The following is a 17,773-nucleotide window of genomic DNA, read 5'->3' on the forward strand; positions in this document are numbered from 1 at the left end:
ACCATCTGCAGTGATTTTGGAGCCCCCCAAAATAAAGTCTGCCACTGTTTCCACTTTTTTCCCATCTATTTGCCATGAAGTGATGGGACTGGATGCCACGATCTTAGTTTTCTGAATGTTGAGCTTTAAGCCAACTTTTTCATTGTCCTCTTTCACTTTCATCAAGAGGTTCTTTAGTTCTTCACTTTCTGCCATAAGGGTGATGTCATCTGCATATCTGAGGTTATTGATATTTCTCCCAGCAATCTTGATTCCAGCTTGTGCTTCATCCAGCCCACATTTCGTATGATGTACTCTGCATATAAGTTAAATAAGCAGGTGACAATATACAGCCTTGACTTACTCCTTTTCCTATTTGGAGCCAGTCTGTTGTTCCATGTCCAGTTCTAACATGTTGCTTCCTGACCTGCATACAGATTTCTCAAGAGGCAGGTCAGGTGGTCTGGTATTCTAATCTCTTTCAGAATTTCCCACAGTTTGTGGTGATCCACATAGTCAAAGGCTTTGGAATAATCAATAAAGCAGACATAGATGTTTTTCTGGAACTCTCTTGCTCTTTTGATGATCCAGCAGATGTTGGCAATTTGATCTCTGGTTCCTCTGCCTTTTCTAAATTCAGCTTGAACATCTGGAAGTTCACGGTTCATGTATTGCTGAAGCCTGCCTTGGAGAATTTTGAGCATTACTTTACTAGCATGTAGGATGAGTGCATTTGTGCAGTAGTTTGAGCATTTTCTGGCATTGCCTTTCTTTGGGATTAGAATTAAAACTGACTCTTTCCAGTCCTGTGGCCACTGCTGAGTTTTCCATATTTGCTGGCATATTGTGCAGCACTTTCACAGCATCATCTTTTAGGATTTGAAATGGCTCAACTGGAATTCCATCACCTCCACTAGCTTTGTTCATAGTGATGCTTCCTAAGGCCCACTTGACTTCACATTCCAGGATGTCTGGCTCTAGGTGAGTGATCACATCATCGTGATCATATGAGTCATGAAGATCTTTTTTGTAGAGCTCTTCTGTGTATTCTTGCCACCTATTCTTAATATCTTCTGCTTCTGTTAGGTCCATACCATTTCTGTCCTTTATTGAGCCCATCTTTGCATGGACTGTTCCTTGGTATCTCTAATTTTCTTGAAGAGATCTCTACTCTTCACCATTCCGTTGTTTTCCTCTCTTTCTTTGCACTGATCATTAAGGAAGCCTTTCTTCTCTCTCCTTCCTATTCTTTGGAACTCTGCATTCAGATGGGTATATCTTTCCTTTTCTCTTTTGTTTTTCGCTTCTCTTCTTCTCACAGCTATTTGTAAGGCCTCCTCAGACAGCCGTTTTGCTTTTATGCATTTCTTTTTCTTGGGGATGGTCTTGATCTCTGTCTCCTGTACAATGTCAGAAATCTTCGTCCATAGTTCATCAGGCACTCTATCAGATCTAGTCCCCTAAATCTATTTCTCACTTCCACTGTACACTCATAAGGGATTTGATTTAGGTCATACCTGAATGGTCTAGTGGTTTTCTCCACTTTCTTCAATTTAAGTCTGAATTTGGCAATAAGGAGTTCATGATCAGAGCCACAGTCAGCTCCTGGTCTTGTTTTTGCTGACTGTATAGAGCTTCTCCATTCTTGGCTGCAAAGACTACAATCAATCTGATTTTGGTGTTGATCATCTGGTGACGCCCATGTGTAGAGTCTTCTCTTGTGTTGTTGGAAGAGGGTGTTTGCTATGACCAGTGCGTTCTCTTGGCAAAACTCTATGAGCTTTTGATCTGCTTCATTTTGTACTCCAAGGTCAAATTTGCCTGTTAATCCAGCTGTTTCTTGACTTCCTACTTTTGCATTCCAGTCCCCTATAATGAAAAAGATATCTTTTGGGGGTATTAGTTCTAAAACGTCTTGTAGGTCTTCATAGAACTGTTAAAATTCAGCTTCTTCAGCATTACTGGTCAGGACACAGACTTGGATAACCGTGCTATTGAATAGTTTGCCTTGGAAACGAATAGAGGTCATTCTGTCGTTTTTGAGATTCCATCCAAGTACTGCATTTTGGACTTTTTGTTGACTATGATGGCTACTCCATTTCTTCTAAGGGATTCTTGCCCACTGCTGCTGCTGCTGCTGCTAAGTCGCTTCAGTCGTGTCCGACTCTGTGCGACCCCATAGACGGCAGCCCACCAGGCTCCACCGTCCCTGGGATTCTCCAGGCAAGAACACTGGAGTGGGTTGCCACTTCCTTTTCCAATGCATGAAAGTGAAAAGTGAAAGTGAAGTCGCTAAGTCGTGTCCGACTCTTCGTGACCCCATGAACTGCAGCCCACCAGGCTCCTCTGTCCATGGGATTTTCCAGGCAAGAGTACTGGAGTGGGGTGTCATTGCCTTCTCCGTTCTTGCCCACAGTAGTAGATATAATGGTCATCTGAGTTAAATTCACCCATTCCAGTCCATTTTATTTCACTGATTCCTAAAATGTCAACGTTCACTCTTGCCATCTCCTGTTTGACCATTTCCAATTTGCCTTGATTCATGGACCTAACATTCCAGGTTCCTATGCAACATTGCTCTTCACATCATCGGGCATTGCTTCCATCACCAGTCTCATCCATAACTGGGTGTTGTTTTTGCTTTGGCTCGTCCCTTCATTCTTTCTGGAGTTATTTCTCCACTGATCTCCAGTAGCATGTTGGGCACCTACCGACCTGGGGAGTTCATCTTTCAGTGTCCTATCTTTTTGCCTTTTCATACTGTTCATGGGGTTCTCAAGGTAAGAATACTGAAGTGGTTTGCCATTCCCCTCTTCAGTGGACCACGTTTTGTCAGAACTCTCCACCATGATCCGTCCATCTTCGGTGGCCCTACATGGCATGGCTCATAGTTTCATTGAGTTAGACAAGGCTGTGGTCCATGTGATTAGATTGGTTAGTTTTCTGTGATTGTGCTTTCTGTCCGTCTGCCCTCTGATGCCCTCTCTCAGCGCCTACCCTCTTACTGGGGTTTCGCTGACCTTGAACTTAGGGTATCTCCTCATGGCCCCTGCTCCTGATCTTGGATGTAGGGTATCTCCTCTCAGCCACTCGCCACTTCAGCACCACTGATATTCCTAATAAATAATTCCTATCAATATCAGTTCAGTTCAGTCGCTCAGTCGTGTCCGACTCTCTGTGACCCCATGAATTGCAGCACGCCAGGCGTCTCTGTCCATCACCAACTCCCGGAGTCTACCCAAACCCATGTTCATCGAGTCGGTGATGCCATCCAACCATCTCATCCTCTGTCGTCCCCTTCTCCTCCCGCCCACAATCCTACCCAGCATTAGGGTCTTTTCCAATGAGTCAACCCTTCGCATGAGGTGGCCAAAGTATTGGAGCTTCAGCTTCAACATCAAACCTTCCAATGAACACCCAGGATTGATCTCTTTTAGGATGGATTGATTGGATCTCCTTGCAGTCCAAGGGACTCTCAAGAGTCTTCTCCAACACCACAGTTCAAAAGCATCAATTCTTCGGCACTCAGCTTTCTTCACCGTCCAACTCTCACATCCATACATGACCACTGGAAAAACCATAGCCTTGACTAGACGGACTTTTGTTGGCAAACCAATTTCCCTGCTTTTAAACATGCTATCCAGGTTGGCCATAACCTTCCTTCCAAGGAGTAAGCGTCTTTTAATTTCATGGCTGCAGTCACCATCAGCAGTGATTCTGGAGCCCAAAAAAGTAAAGTCTGACACTGTTTCCACTGTTTCCCCATCTATTTCCCATGGAGTGATGGGACCAGATGCCATGATCTTAGTTTTCTGAACGTTGAGCTTTAAGCCAACTTTTTCACTCTCCTCCTTCACCTTCATCAAGAGGCTCTTTAGTTCTTCTTCACTTTCTGCCATAAGGGTGGTGTCATCCACATATCTGAGGTTATTGATATTTCTCCTGGCAATCTTGATTCCAGCTTGTGTTTCTTCCAGCCCAGCGTTTCTCATGATGTACTCTGCATATAAGTTAAATAAGCAGGGTGACAATATACAGCCTTCACGTACTCCTTTTCCTATTTGGAACCAGTCTGTTGTTCCATGTCAAGTTCTAACTGTTGCTTCCTGACCTGCATACAGGTTTCTCAAGAGACAGGTCAGATGGTCTGGTATTCCCATCTCTTTCAGAATTTTCCACAGTTTATTGTGATCCACACAGTCAAAGGCTTTGGCATAGTCAATAAAGCAGAAATAGATGTTTTTCTGGAACTCTCTTGCTTTTTCGATGATCCAGCGGATATTGGCAATTTGATCTCTGGTTCCTCTGCCTTTTCTAAAACCAGCTTGAACATCTGGAAGTTCATGGTTCACGTATTGCTGAAGCCTGGCTTGGAGAATTTTGAGCACTACTTTGCTAGCATGTGAGATGAGTGCAATTGTGCGGTAGTTTGAGCATTCTTTGGCATTGCCTTTCTTTGGGATTGGAACGAAAACTGACCTTTTCCAGTCCTGTGGCCACTGCTGAGTTTTCCAAATTTGCTGGCATATCGAGTGCAGCACTTTCACAGCATCACCTTTGAGGATTTGAAATAGCTCAACTGGAATTCCATCACCTCCACTAGCTTTGTTCATAGTGATGCTTTCTAAGGCCCACTTGACTTCACATTCCAGGATATCTGGCTCTAGGTGAGTGATCACACCATCGTGATTATCTGGGTCGTGAAGATCTTTTTTGTACAGTTCTTCTGTGTATTCTTGCCACCTCTTCTTAATATCTTCTGCTTCTGTTAGGTCCATACCATTTCTGTCCTTTATCGAGCCTATCTTTGCATGAAATGTTCTTTTGGTATCTCTAATTTTCTTGAAGAGGTCTCTAGTCTTTCCCAATCTGTTGTTTTCCTCTATTTGTTTGCACTAATCGCTGAGGAACGGCTCGGCGCAGAAGTGAGGCGGCTGCGACGGCTCGGCGCAGAAGCGTGGCCGAGAGGAGCTAGGCCGGGCCGGGGGCCGGGGGCCGGGAGCCGGGGGCAGCAACCGAGAGGGGCTAGGCCGGGCCGGGGGTCGGGGGCCGGGGGCCGGGGGCGGCGGCCGACAGGGCCTAGGCTGGGCCGGGGGCCGGGGGCAGCGGCCGACAGGGCTAGGCCAGGCCAGGGTCCGGGAGCTGGGGGCGGAGGCCGACAGGGGCTAGGCCGGGCTGGGGGCCGGGGGCAGCGGCTGACAGGGCCTAGGCCGGGCCGGGGGCGGGGGGCCGGGGGTGGCAGGCGAGAGGGGCTAGGGCCGGCGGCGGCGGTGGCGGCGGCAAGAGGAATTACCCAAGGCCCAAGGTAAGAGAAACCCAAGTAAGACCGTAAGTGTTGCGAGAGGGCATCAGAGGGCAGGCACACTAAAACTAAAACTACAGAAAACTAGATAATCTGATCACACGGACCACAGCCTTGTCTATCTCAATGAAACTAAGCCATGCCGTTTGGGGCCACCCAAGACGGATGGGTCATGGTGGAGAGGTCTGACAGATTGTGGTCCACTGGAGAAGGGCATGGCAAACCACTTCAGTATTCTTGCCTTGAGGACCCCATGAACAGTATGAAAAGGCAAAAGGATAGGACACTGAAAGATGAACTCCCCAGGTCAGTAGGTGCCCAATATGCTAATGGAGATCAGTGGAGAAATAACTCGAGAAAGAATGATGGGATGGAGCCAAAGCAAAAACGATACCCAACTGTGGATGTGACTGGTGATAGACGCAAAGTCCGATGCTGTAAAGAGCAATATTGCATAGGAACCTGGAATGTTAGGTCCATGAATCAAGGCAAACTGGAAGTGGTCAAACAGGAGATGGCAAGAGTGAACGTTGACATTCTAGGAATCAGCGAACTAAGATGGACTGGAATGGGTGAATTTAACTCAGATGACCATTATATCTACTACTGTGGGCAAGAATCCCTTAGAAGCAATGGAGTAGCCATCATGGTCAACAAAAGAGTCCAAAATGCAGTACTTGGATGCAATCTCAAAAACGACAGAATGATCTCCGTTCGTTTCCAAGGCAAACCATTCAATATCACGGTAATCCAAGTCTATGCCCCGACCAGTAACGCCGAAGAAGCTGAAGTTGAATGGTTCTATGAAGACCTACAAGACCTTCTAGAACTAATACCCAAAAAAGATGTCCTTTTCATTATAGGGGACTGGAATGCAAAAGTAGGAAGTCAAGAAACACCTGGCGTAACAGGCAAGTTTGGCCTTGAAGTACAGAATGAAGCAGGGCAAAGGCTAATAGAATTTTGCCACGAGAACGCACTGGTAATAGCAAACACCCTATTCCAACAACACAAGAGAAGACTCTACACGTGGACATCACCAGATGGTCAACACCAAAATCAGATTGATTATATTCTTTGCAGCCAAAGATGGAGAAGCTCTATACAGTCAGCAAAAACAAGACCAGGAGCAGACTGTGGCTCAGATCATGAACTGCTTATTGCCAAATTCAGACTTAAATTGAAGAAAGTGGAGAAAACCACTAGACCATTCAGGTATGACCTAAATCAAATCCCTTATGAGTATACAGTGGAAGTGACAAATAGATTTAAGGGACTAGACCTGATAGACAGAGTGCCTGATGAACTATGGACAGAGGTTTGTGACATTGTACAGGAGACAGGGATCAAGACAATCCCCATGGAAAAGAAATGCAAAAAAGCAAAATGGCTGTCTGAGGAGGCCTTACAGATAGCTGGGAAGAGAAGAGAAGCAAAAAGCAAAGGAGAAAAGGAAAGATATTCTCATCTGATTGCAGAGTTCCAAAGAATAGCAAGGAGAGATAAGAAAGCCTTCTTCAGCGATCAGTGCAAACAAATAGAGGAAAACAACAGATTGGGAAAGACTAGAGACCTATAAATATATAGCAGTGTAAACATTTTAGCAGAAAAATTGGCAAGATACATAAGTGAAAAAATTGACATGAAGAATATAAATTGTTGCCAGAAAATAGAAAAAGAAGCCAAATTAAGAGTGAAATAATATTCTCTCCCCCACAAAGAGATAACAATCTTTGAATATAGTATCTTACCCATTAACAAAGACTATAGCTTTCATTCATGAAGATCTGTGTACTCTACAATTTGTCTTGTTTGGGTCTTTGGTGGCACATACAAGTAAAAACCCTTTAAGATGTTTCCTATTTGGCCTAGGAATTTCATTTCTCACATCTGGGGATTTATACCAAGTTAAATAATAAAGTACAAAGTTTTACCTGTTAGAATATTTATTCTAAAATGAGAACTAATCTTAAAAGCTCAACAATAACAATTTGGTGAAACAAAGCTAGTACCTTTTAACAGTCTCATGCTCTACCAACTGAGCTAGCTGGGCAATAGTAATTTTTATATCAGGAAATATTTAAAATGGAAAGAAAGTAAGCCAAGAGAGATCATATCTAATAGGTAGATTTGGGGGATTGTGGGTTACGGGTGAATTAAAATTTCTTCTTTCACGATTATAAATATTTTCAAATCTGGCTACAAGAAATAAATAAATAGACAGACAGTATTTTGGCAACAAGAGAAATCTATAGGAGCTACTTAAAAAAGTACAATCACTGAGTTCTGAATAGAACAGAAGGAGAATTTCCTGTGGGTATGAGGGCCCAGGAATCAGACTTGTCTGAGTTTAAGTTTTGGGTTCTCACTCACTAACTCATTCACCCTGTGATTCTGAGGCACCAGAAACATGGGTCCCAAGTTGAGCAGCTGGAGTTTGTCCCCTGTGGACAGACTGCAAGATGATGACAATAACAGGAGAAAGGAGAAGTTGAGCAGTGCCCAGGTAAAGAGACCGTGTATTTCTCATTCTCCAGGTCAAGGACACCTCCCTGAATACACATTCAGAGAAAGGCTCCTTGGAAGTCAAAAGGAGGAGGCACCACCCCATAGTAGGTGATGTCAACCTACCTTAGTCCTCCTCACTAGACCCCATCTTGGCTATGAAATGCGCATGCGCACACAGGGTAGGACCATGAGACACACCCAGCACAGACTCGGAGCTCAGCAAAGCAAGGTGACTGGTCAGAGGTAACCTGGGAGAAATACCCCACGTAAGGGATTCAGACTAAGAGGGTGCAACTCTCTCTCTGAGCCATCCTGTGTTGTGTCCAAGCATACCCTTCTTCCTTCTAATAAACACTTGGCTCGTTTAAATATTTTCCATCTTTTTTGTCAGGTTTCATTTCTACAACGTCGACTGACGAGGACCTTTTCACTGGCCACTGGCTCCCAGTGGTCTAGTGGATAGGATCAGCACTCTCACTGCTGTGGCCTGACTTCAATCTCTGGTTAAGGAACTGAAATCCTGCTTCAAATCGCTGCAGGTAGAGACCATACGAGATCAATCCTGGCCAAGTTCCTAAAAGCACCAAGTCTCAGTTCTGTGTTTTGGAAAATAAGAATAGCTGTGCTATGTCAGAGGCTTATTATAAGGATTAAATAAGATCTTGAATTTAAGGGCTCAGTGGGCACAGAGGAAGGCTATTTCCCACCCACCCCTTCAACCACATACAAGGGAAGGTGGAGTTTCAGTTGGAAGTAATTACATCAGTGTGGATGGCTGCAGATGGAAAAGTAGAAACAGCCCGTGGGAAATGAGAAGGGCCTAATGCTTGACCAAAGTCTGATACTACGAGTGAGCACCCTGGGGACCATGTAGACAAGTAACACATATTATTTCAAATCATTCATTGGGATTATTGGGATTGGTATGTGACCTTGCATGTGAGGGCTCACTCAGTCTCATGTGATTCTTTGCGGCCCTATGGGCTGTAGCCTGCCAGGCTCCTCTGTCTGTGGGGTTTTCCAGGCAAGAATACTGGAATGAGTTGCCATTTCCTCCTCCAGGAGATCTTCTCAACCCAGGGAGTGAAGCCATGTCTCCTGCATATTGACAGGCAGGTTCTTTACCACCAAGCCATTTGAGAAGTGCTTGTGTGACTTCAGTTCAGTTCAGTTGCTCAGTCGTGTTCAACTCTTTGTGACCACATGGACTGCAGCACACCAGGCCTCCCTGTCCATCACCAACTCCCAAAGTTTACTCAAACTCATGTCTATAGTTGGCGATGCCATCCAACCATCTCATCCTCTGTCATCCCCTTCTCCTCCTGCCTTCAATCTTTCCCAGCATCAGGGTCTTTTCTGATGAGTCAGTTCTTCGCCTCGGGTGGCCAAAGTATTGGAGTTTCAGCTTCAACATCAGTCCTTCCCATGAACACCCAGGACTGATCTCCTTTAGGATGGACTGGTTGGATCTCCTTGCAGTCCAAGGGACTCTCAAGAGTCTTCTCCAACACCACAGTTCAAAAGCATCAATTCTTCGGCACTCAGCTTACTTTATAGTGTGACCTCAGATATGAGCTAATACACACGTTATCTCATGCAATTCTCCATACAGCTATATGATATAATAACATTGTTGTCTCTGCTTTAGAAGTAAGGAAAGTGAGGTTAGAGGTGGTTAGTCGGCCTCTCCAGCCTCACAGACAGGGAGTGGGTAGAGCTAGGATGCAAATGTTTGTGTAATTTGGACCAGCTTGTATATGTCCTCTCAGCATTTTCATGTCTAAATGGATGAGCCACATGTAACACAAGCAGTTTTTAATTCACTTTTGGGGAAGGAACTTACTATGCTGAATCTTTTGAAAAGTAAAAAAATAAAAGTTTATTAAAGCAGTAAATAAAATTCTGCTGTCACTTTCTACTAAGTGTAATAAGGAAAAGAGAAACAACTGAAGCATATTTTCATTAATTAATATATTGATTAATTCCCATGGCTCATTTCTTTTCTCCACTTCTCATTTTTGGAAGCTGTGCTCAGCTGCTGGTTAAGGTGCCAAAGCACAGGTCTCAGGGAGGCCTCTGTCTTCCGGCCCAGATGCTCTCAGAGGTTCTAAGCACACGGTCCCTCCCTGCTTGGCTGCCAGAACCGCCCCTTCCCACAGCTCCCATGCCCGCAGGGAGGGGCCTGAGCCTCTGCCCACAGCTCCTCCCGTAGGACAGAGGCCTCTCCATTGATTTCCTGAGCAACATTACCTAACCCTTTCTCATTCTAACTCCCTGATGCAAAATAATTCCACTTACCTGTGTTATACATTTCTTTTGAAAAACAGGTACATTTCTTTGTCTGTATTAGTTCTTGGTTGCTGATGTAACAGATTACCATAAGTTCCTTCTCTTAGAGTTCTGGAGTCAGAAATCCAATGTGGGGCTCACTGGACTAGCTTACAGCGACAGTAGGGCTCTTCTGGAGGAACTGGACAGAGTCTGATGTTTGCCTTCACCAGCTTCCAGAGACCACACGACTTCCTCGCTTCCTGGTCCCATCTGCAGTCACATCACTGTCTCTGCCCAAGTCCTCTCATCTCCTTCTCTGGCTCTGACCCTCTGTCCCTCCTCTTTCTCGTCTAGGATGCTTGGATTTTCTTGCACTCACACAACTACTCCCGAGAGCCTCCCCAAGTCAATATTCTTAATTTAAGCACATCAATACAAGTTCCCTTTGCCATGTAAGGTAATATATTCATATTGTTGGAAATTAGCAGATTTTTGAAGGGTCATTATTCTGCTGACTTCACTACCTTTTCTGCACAAATTGAAATAAAATTATTTTATACAGATAGGAGAAATTTTCACATATTAAGGATGGAGAAGTCATTTTGGCTTTTATATGACTTAACTTGAATTTTGGCTACCCCTAACATCCTGTTTACAGCCTATTAAGCATGCACTATACTTTGGCTTTAACCACTGTTGGGGGGGGGGCAGTGGTGCATTTAAAAATCAAATGGGGCAACTATCGCCCAGCTAGGCATTCAAAATGCAGCCAGGTGGCCACTATGAATGTGGTTTCAGACATATCCTTGGATTACTGAGTGCTTGGATTAACTGACCTGTGTTGTTAGTGAAGTCAAGTTTATGTGTCCAATGCATAGTGAGACCAAGAAAATGGAAACAACTGAGTTTGGAGCAGAGAAAAGTTTGTTGCTGGAGCCATGTAAGAAGAATGGAGGGATCATGCCCCTACAAAACCCCCGAACTCCCCCAAAGCTCTCAGCACAACTTTTCCAAAAACAAGCTGTGAGGTTGGTTGTTGCAAACTTCTTGGTGCAGGAATTCTCTGTCCCTGAAGGTCAGGTCACCATGTTCCTGGAAACGTCCCACAAAGTAAATGTAACTTTCTAGTCTGAAAATTTTGTGTCCATGAATGGAAAAATGTTACACTCTTAAAGATCAGAGCCTTGGGAATGAGCTGTGCTGTATGTTTCAGGCTATAGACAACATTCTTAACTCAAAGTGAAACCATAGAGTATAAAGATTAGAGTAAAAGAAACAGATCTAATAGACAGTCAGATTTGTTCTTCCCTATTACAGCATCAGACACAAGGACACTATCAGTCATTCTCAAAACAGTGTCTACTGCCAGCTGCCACCTGGAACCTTACAGCCTCAAAATCCTCCCTTGTAACCAGGCAACCATTCAAGACTGGGGCCACATTTTTTTTTAAATTTCAACCCAGCTCTACCTTCCCAAGGGGATGAGGGAGTTTAAGTCAGAGCCTCAGTGCCTGATGGGAACTTCTTATCTGCAAAGCTAATTTTATTGTAATGAGTGCATAATGAGCAAAAGTTACAGTGAGACACCAGAGATTTCCACTTTTCCCAGCTTTCTGTTTGCTTCCAAGACATTTATCATCCCAAAATGTGTGGTTTCCTGTCATTCCAGAGGTTTCTGATTTTCTTTGCCCAAAGCCCCCTTGTTTACAGGATGTGTGCTGGCCCGCAGTCTGGCCCTGGCCATCTGTCTCTGCTCACGCCTGCTGTCTGCCTGGGCTCTGGGCCAATCAGGGGGCAGGAGCATTGCACTTCTTGCTTTGCCAGCTTCCAGGCTACAGCCACAGAGTAGGATGAGGGAATGCCCCAGGCCCCTGTTGCTGTCTGTCTTTCTGCACACAAGGCCCATGTGGGGCAACAAGGTGGCAGCCAAATCCACATGCTCAAGCATGCTTCTTTTCTGAGCTTTCATCTCTGGTGTGAAAGAGTCCAGATTTCCCATTCTTGGCAAAAATTATTCTTTACAAATGTTTTGAGAAGGCATTCTGTTCTCTGCCAAAGTAAGGTGTCAAGTGAACTAAAATTGCCAGAGTCATCCATAGGCATTGGCTGTGAGCAGCCAGGGCAAGTCCTAGTCCTGGCTCCTTTTGGGTGCATGGAGCCCAGAATAGCTGCTGGACTCCCCTGGGCCATCACCAGTCAGGGAAGCTGCAGCACAGCCTGAGGATGAAGAGGCAGCTCTCTGCCCCTCCCAAGGTAGGCAGTGGGGACCTGACGGATGATGGACTGGGCCCAGGGAGGAACTGCTGCTCAGAACGAACCGGCACTCTGCATGCCAGAGACAGGACAGCCTTCCTTCACTGCTGGGGCCGGGGATGCCAGCCCGAGGGGGGTGTGTGTGAGCAGGGGGCAGGCATCTTAGGGAAGAACTTGATCCACTCACACCTTGGGCGGAGCTTGGTAACTTGGTTTCTGTTGTGCTTTGTGTTCATATTTTCTGTTGCATCTCAATCTCTCAGTCATGAAGATCCCCTGGAGGAGGGGGCATAGAAATCTACTCCAATATTCTTGCCTGGAGAATCCCATGAACAGAGGAGCCTGGTGGACTACAGTCCACGGGGTCTCAAACAGTCAGACACGACTGAGTAACCAACACTTTCAGTTTCAATCAGTGCAATCAGTTTGTTGTGGAATGCTGGTCTCAAAGAAGACATGCTGGTCTCTCAGTTACGTGGTGGTTCTATAGACCCAGCCATAGCATCCTACAACTCACAGACTAAGTTCTAACCCCATACTGTACTGGTAGGACCTGCAACTTAAGAATAGTTTTTATATTTTTAAGTGTTGAAAAAAAATTAAATACTGTTTAACAACATATGAGAATTGTATGACATTCACAGTTTTGTGTTTATAAATAAAATTTTATTGGGCAACAGCATGGCTCTTCACTAACGTTTTAGCCGAGGCTGCTTTTCTGCTGCAATGGCAGAGTCGATGGATAAGCCAAAGTCACGTGGCAAAGTTTAATAGATTCACTCTCTGGTCTTTTAGAAAAAATTGCCAGCCCCTTCTCAAGAAAAGTAGTATTTTCTTAAAACTATGTGATGAGGATTTTACTTAATAAACAGGTAAACTTTTGGTGAATTTTGCCCCCAATAGATCTCAGAATAAACCCTAGACACCAAATGTGCTATTACTACTGCACTGAGAAGGGAATTCACCTGTTGCCTTCTTTCACCCAAGAATCATCACAAATCAACATAGGTGGACTACAACTCCCATCTGAATTAGCATCAACTACAAAGACTGTCAGTATTTCCATTCTTCAAACTGGGGAAGAGTAAACCATAAATCTACTTTAAACTTTGGTTTAGATACATCTGTTTTGACTATAGCAGTGTTTGCTAAAGTACACTGAACATGTTTTTTTAAAAAAATCATTGATAGAAAACTATCAGAATTTATTAAGTTCTATTTATTATACCTGGAGAAAAGAAAACTGCTAAAATGGTCACACTGATGACATGATTAATACAAAAATTACATACACTTATGAAAACTTTATAAAAGTAATATGAGAATCACATCATTTTCTGTTATGAAATAAAATGCATTTTCATGCAACTTCCAGGTGTACTGTTCCATCTGGTGCTCTGTTTCTGTCTTGAAATGCATTCTTCATAATAAAAACACATAGATAAAGACATTTTGAGTTTTTCTTAACTATTTATAAGTACATTTTTGTTTAAATTTATTGATAGTTTATATAGCAAAAATGTTTTATCCTGTGTTGTTTTGAATTATATACAATTAAATTAGAAGGAAATTAGGACCCCAATACAATAATCAAAATAGATATCCTTTTGTCTCCTAATCTTTAAAATGGAAACTTACTGAATCTCAAGTAAAATAGCTGATATGTGGAATTTTAAGGTGCATGTAGAAAATATTTTCTTTTCTTATAAAAAACATTTTTTTCAAAAACCTAATTTGAATTCAAAGAATTATATTTACGAGTACTTATTTTATAAGTCCTGCATGATATAATATAGGAATTCCCTGTAGCTCAAATGATAAAGAATCTGCCTGTGATGCAGGAGAGGTTCGATCCCTGGGTCAGGAAGATCCTCTGGAGAAGGGAATGGCAATCCACTCCAGTGTTCTTGCCTGGAGAATTCCATGACAAAGAAGCCTGACAGGCTACAGTTTGTGGGGTTGCAAAGAGTTGGACATGACTGAGTGACTAACACATTTTTATAATAGTAAACAGGAAATCTGACTCTTATGAAAGGAAATCTAACTTTCCTCCGCTCACATCTTAAGAATACCTTTCCAAGGTTTCAGAACTTTGTAAAATATTTGTAGTAACCTAATCATTCTAAAAATATATACTCTTTCAAATTCCTACAATTGACAATGTTTTAAACATAATTTTTTTTTATTTTATAAAGTGCCCATATATCCTAGTAGATTAGTTGTAAACAACCTGTAATTAGACAATGATAGACATTTTGTCTTCTTTTAATATCAAGATCTTATTTTCTAGAGTATTTCTATTATCTGCATTTGGTTGCAGATTTCTGTGAAGGGGAGGACACTGTATTATTCACACTTTACTCCTCATAACAAAGTTCTAAAGTATTAAAGTTCTAAAATATTAGAAGTTCTTCATAAATATTTATTAATAATTAAAAATTTGATTAGTGAAAGGATAGTAATCTAGACAATCTTCTCCTACATGACACATTTATCTCATTGATTGTGGACTCACAGTTTCCTTTAAGGATAATAAAGATGATATACTCTCTTCCTTACTTTTCCTTGTTTATGTGTGTGTGAGTGTATGTGCAAGCACGCAGGAATGCAAACACACATGCAAATATACGGGAATGTTGCAGCGAACATTACGTGCTAATTAGCCATCTTGAAAACCATGATTCAAGCCATTGAACATCAAAGACCTCAAGGATCTGATGCCTGTTTGGCCACAAAGAAAAGGCTATTAAACCAAACAGAGACCAGAATGTACGATGCAGCCCCCACCGCTCCCTAACTAGACTTCTTGTAGGTTTAACTTCCAAAGAAGACATGCTCTCAAGGTTGGTTTTTCTCCCAGCACTTTCTCTTTTAGGACCCATCAGCCAGAGCGAAGAGTAAATTCTTGGAGGCAGACACACACATGGGTGGCAGGGGAGGGGACAGGGCCTTGTGTCTGAGTGAAGGGGTGTATGTGCCCCTGGAGTCTGAGCACGTAGTGGAAATGGGACTCTGACCACGTCTACTATCATCTTACACCTCCTCAAACATGAAGATATGGACCTGTTTTATTTGGGGGTTTTCTGGTGGAAAAACAAAACAAACTCTTTACTGTAAAATCTAAGGTAAGGAAAGAAACCATGGCTCTGAATCATTGGAATGTTCCTGTCCAGCAGCAGCTTCCCCAGAGTCCACTCTCATCTCCCAACCTGACTTGGATACACTCATATAACACTTACATCACCCGAAGGAAATACTCTATTACTACACTATATTTTAAATTAGCCGTGAATGAGAAGACACTTTGTAGAAAATTATCTATGATAAAATGAAGGACAAATGAATTATAAAACTTTTTATAACTTTCTCAGTTTAATATTTTATTTATTAGACTTTCTTTCTCCATAACATTGCAGGTTCCATAAGGATGGAGGGCATATAAGAAATTATTATACGGACCAGATCCAACACCTGGGAAGTCCTAAATATGTCTCCTTGAACTGAGAACTCTACCCAAGGTCCACATTCTAGCTTTTTACTGCAAATAGAAAATTCAGATGGTTTTTCAAATTGAGGTTTTCAAATTAAGCTTTTCAATGCATCAGTTTAACAGAGAACCTACCAGATTCAAACTCATCTTTCTTGCAATAATCAAGTTACATCACATTTGAGATGGCTATTCTTTGAGGTGTGCAGTTAGAAATTGTCCATGTAAGCAGGGGAAGAGCACATGTTTCAAAACCAGCTGTGTCTTTAGGAGAGTGGGGGGTGCACAGTGGAGGGGAGAGAGCATGTCCACATCCATGGAAGGGATCAGCTCCTGATTCTTGGAGTTAAGAGCATCCATGTTCACACATTAGATTTTCAGAGAAGTGCTTGGAGAGGAGAGTGGATTGGATCTGAGCTTGGCTGTCACCCTTTGTAAAGGAGAGCTGAAAATGCCAGACAGCTGAGGTTCTCGGAGCAGCCTGGCGAGGGCACTACACAGAGCCTGCTGTGCTGGTTCAGCTTGCCTACAATAAGCAAAGTCCCCACATAGTCACAGCAAAGAGAAGCGTGCCTCTGTCTCCCATCCGGATCTCGAGGCAGATAGCCCAGCACTGCTCTTGCAGGGCTGATCCAGAGAGCTCCTCTGTCACCCAGGGTGGATGAGGGGTAGGACAGAACTACCGTTTCTGGGTTTACATCCCCTGAAGCAAAAGAGGGGAGGAGAAAGAGCCTTCCTCTCCCTCCTAGAAAACATCCTGGAAGTTGCACAGCTTGATTTTCTTCCATCCTGGAGGGAGCTTAGTCTCACAAACAACCTCTTTGTGAAGGAGGCCGGGAACACCTCTAGTCTTAAGCAGTCTCGTGCTCAGTCAAAAACTTAATGTTTAAGGCTCCCTGATGGCTTAGTGGTAAAGAACCTACCTGCAAATGCAGGAGACAGGTTCAGTCCTTGATCTGGGAAGATCCCGCGTGCACTGCAACTAAGCCCATGTGCCACAACAATTGAAGCCTGCGTATCTAAAGCCCGTGCTCCAAAACAAGAGAAGCCACTGAAATGCGAAACCCAGGCACCACAACCTCAGTGAAGCCTCTGCTTGCTGCAACCAGAGAAAAGCCCACACAGCACTAAAGACCCCAGCACAGCCAAAAATACTGCTGCTGCTGCTGCTAAGTTGCTTCAGTCATGTCTGACTCTGTGCGACCCCATAGACTGCAGCCCACCAGGCTCCACCGTCCCTGGGATTCTCCAGGCAAGAATACTGGAGTGGGTTGCAATTTCCTTCTCCAGTGTGTGAAAATGAAAAGTGAAAGTGAAGTCGCTCAGTCGAGTCCGACTCTTAGCGACCCCATGGACTGCAGCCTACCAGGTTCCTCCGTCCATGAGATTCTCCAGGCAAGAGTACTGGAGTGGGGTGCCATATAGATAAGCAACAAGGACCTACTGTATAGCACAAGAGAACTTGTTATCTTGTAATAATCTATAAGGGAAAAGAATCAGAAAAAAAAATATATATATGTATAACCGAATCCAGCTCAAAGGACAGGAGTTTAGAGGCTTCCCTTGTAGCTCAATGGGTAAAGAATCTGCCGGCAATACAAGAGACCCTGGTTTGATTCCTGGGTCAGGAAGATCCCCTGGAGAAGAAAATGGCAACTCACTCCAGTATTCTTGCCTGGAGAATCCCAGGGACAGAGGAGCCTGGTGGGCTATAGTCCACAGGGTCACAAGAGTTGGACATGACTTAGCCTTGACTAGACGGACCTTTCTCAAGGGCTATAGATAATATTCTGAGCCACATCCTGTGAGCTGTCTTATAGATACTAAAACACCAGGTGGGAGAAGTTAGCTACATGGTGACTAGACTGTACCCAAGGCATGAGCTGTCATAATTCCAAGAACTGGCTGCAAAGAAATAGGAATAAATGGACCCCGGAACTGAAGATTAACTGTATGTAAAACAACCAAAATGA

The 17,773-nt window shown here is 43.6% G+C and overlaps 1 protein-coding gene across 3 annotated transcripts in view; it reads left to right on the forward strand.

The window, feature by feature from the left end:
- Positions 1 to 8,465, forward strand: part of LOC145518772 (ubiquitin carboxyl-terminal hydrolase 17-like protein 6) — a 46,068-nt gene extending 37,603 nt beyond the window's left edge. For 2 of the 3 annotated variants that reach the window (XM_081523647.1, XM_081523650.1), the window contains one exon: positions 8,181 to 8,465. The gene's annotated coding sequence lies outside the window, so the exon portion shown is untranslated. Of the gene's footprint in view, positions 1 to 7,680; positions 7,788 to 8,180 lie in introns of all 3 variants that reach the window. The other variant, XM_081523649.1, reaches the window with a different exon arrangement.
- Positions 8,466 to 17,773: the final 9,308 nt, after the last annotated feature.

Source organism: Giraffa tippelskirchi, chromosome 8 (genome assembly GCF_054371585.1).
Source record: "Giraffa tippelskirchi isolate mGirTip1 chromosome 8, T2T-mGirTip1v1.2.pri, whole genome shotgun sequence".
In the NCBI taxonomy this organism is placed as follows: domain Eukaryota; kingdom Metazoa; phylum Chordata; class Mammalia; order Artiodactyla; family Giraffidae; genus Giraffa; species Giraffa tippelskirchi.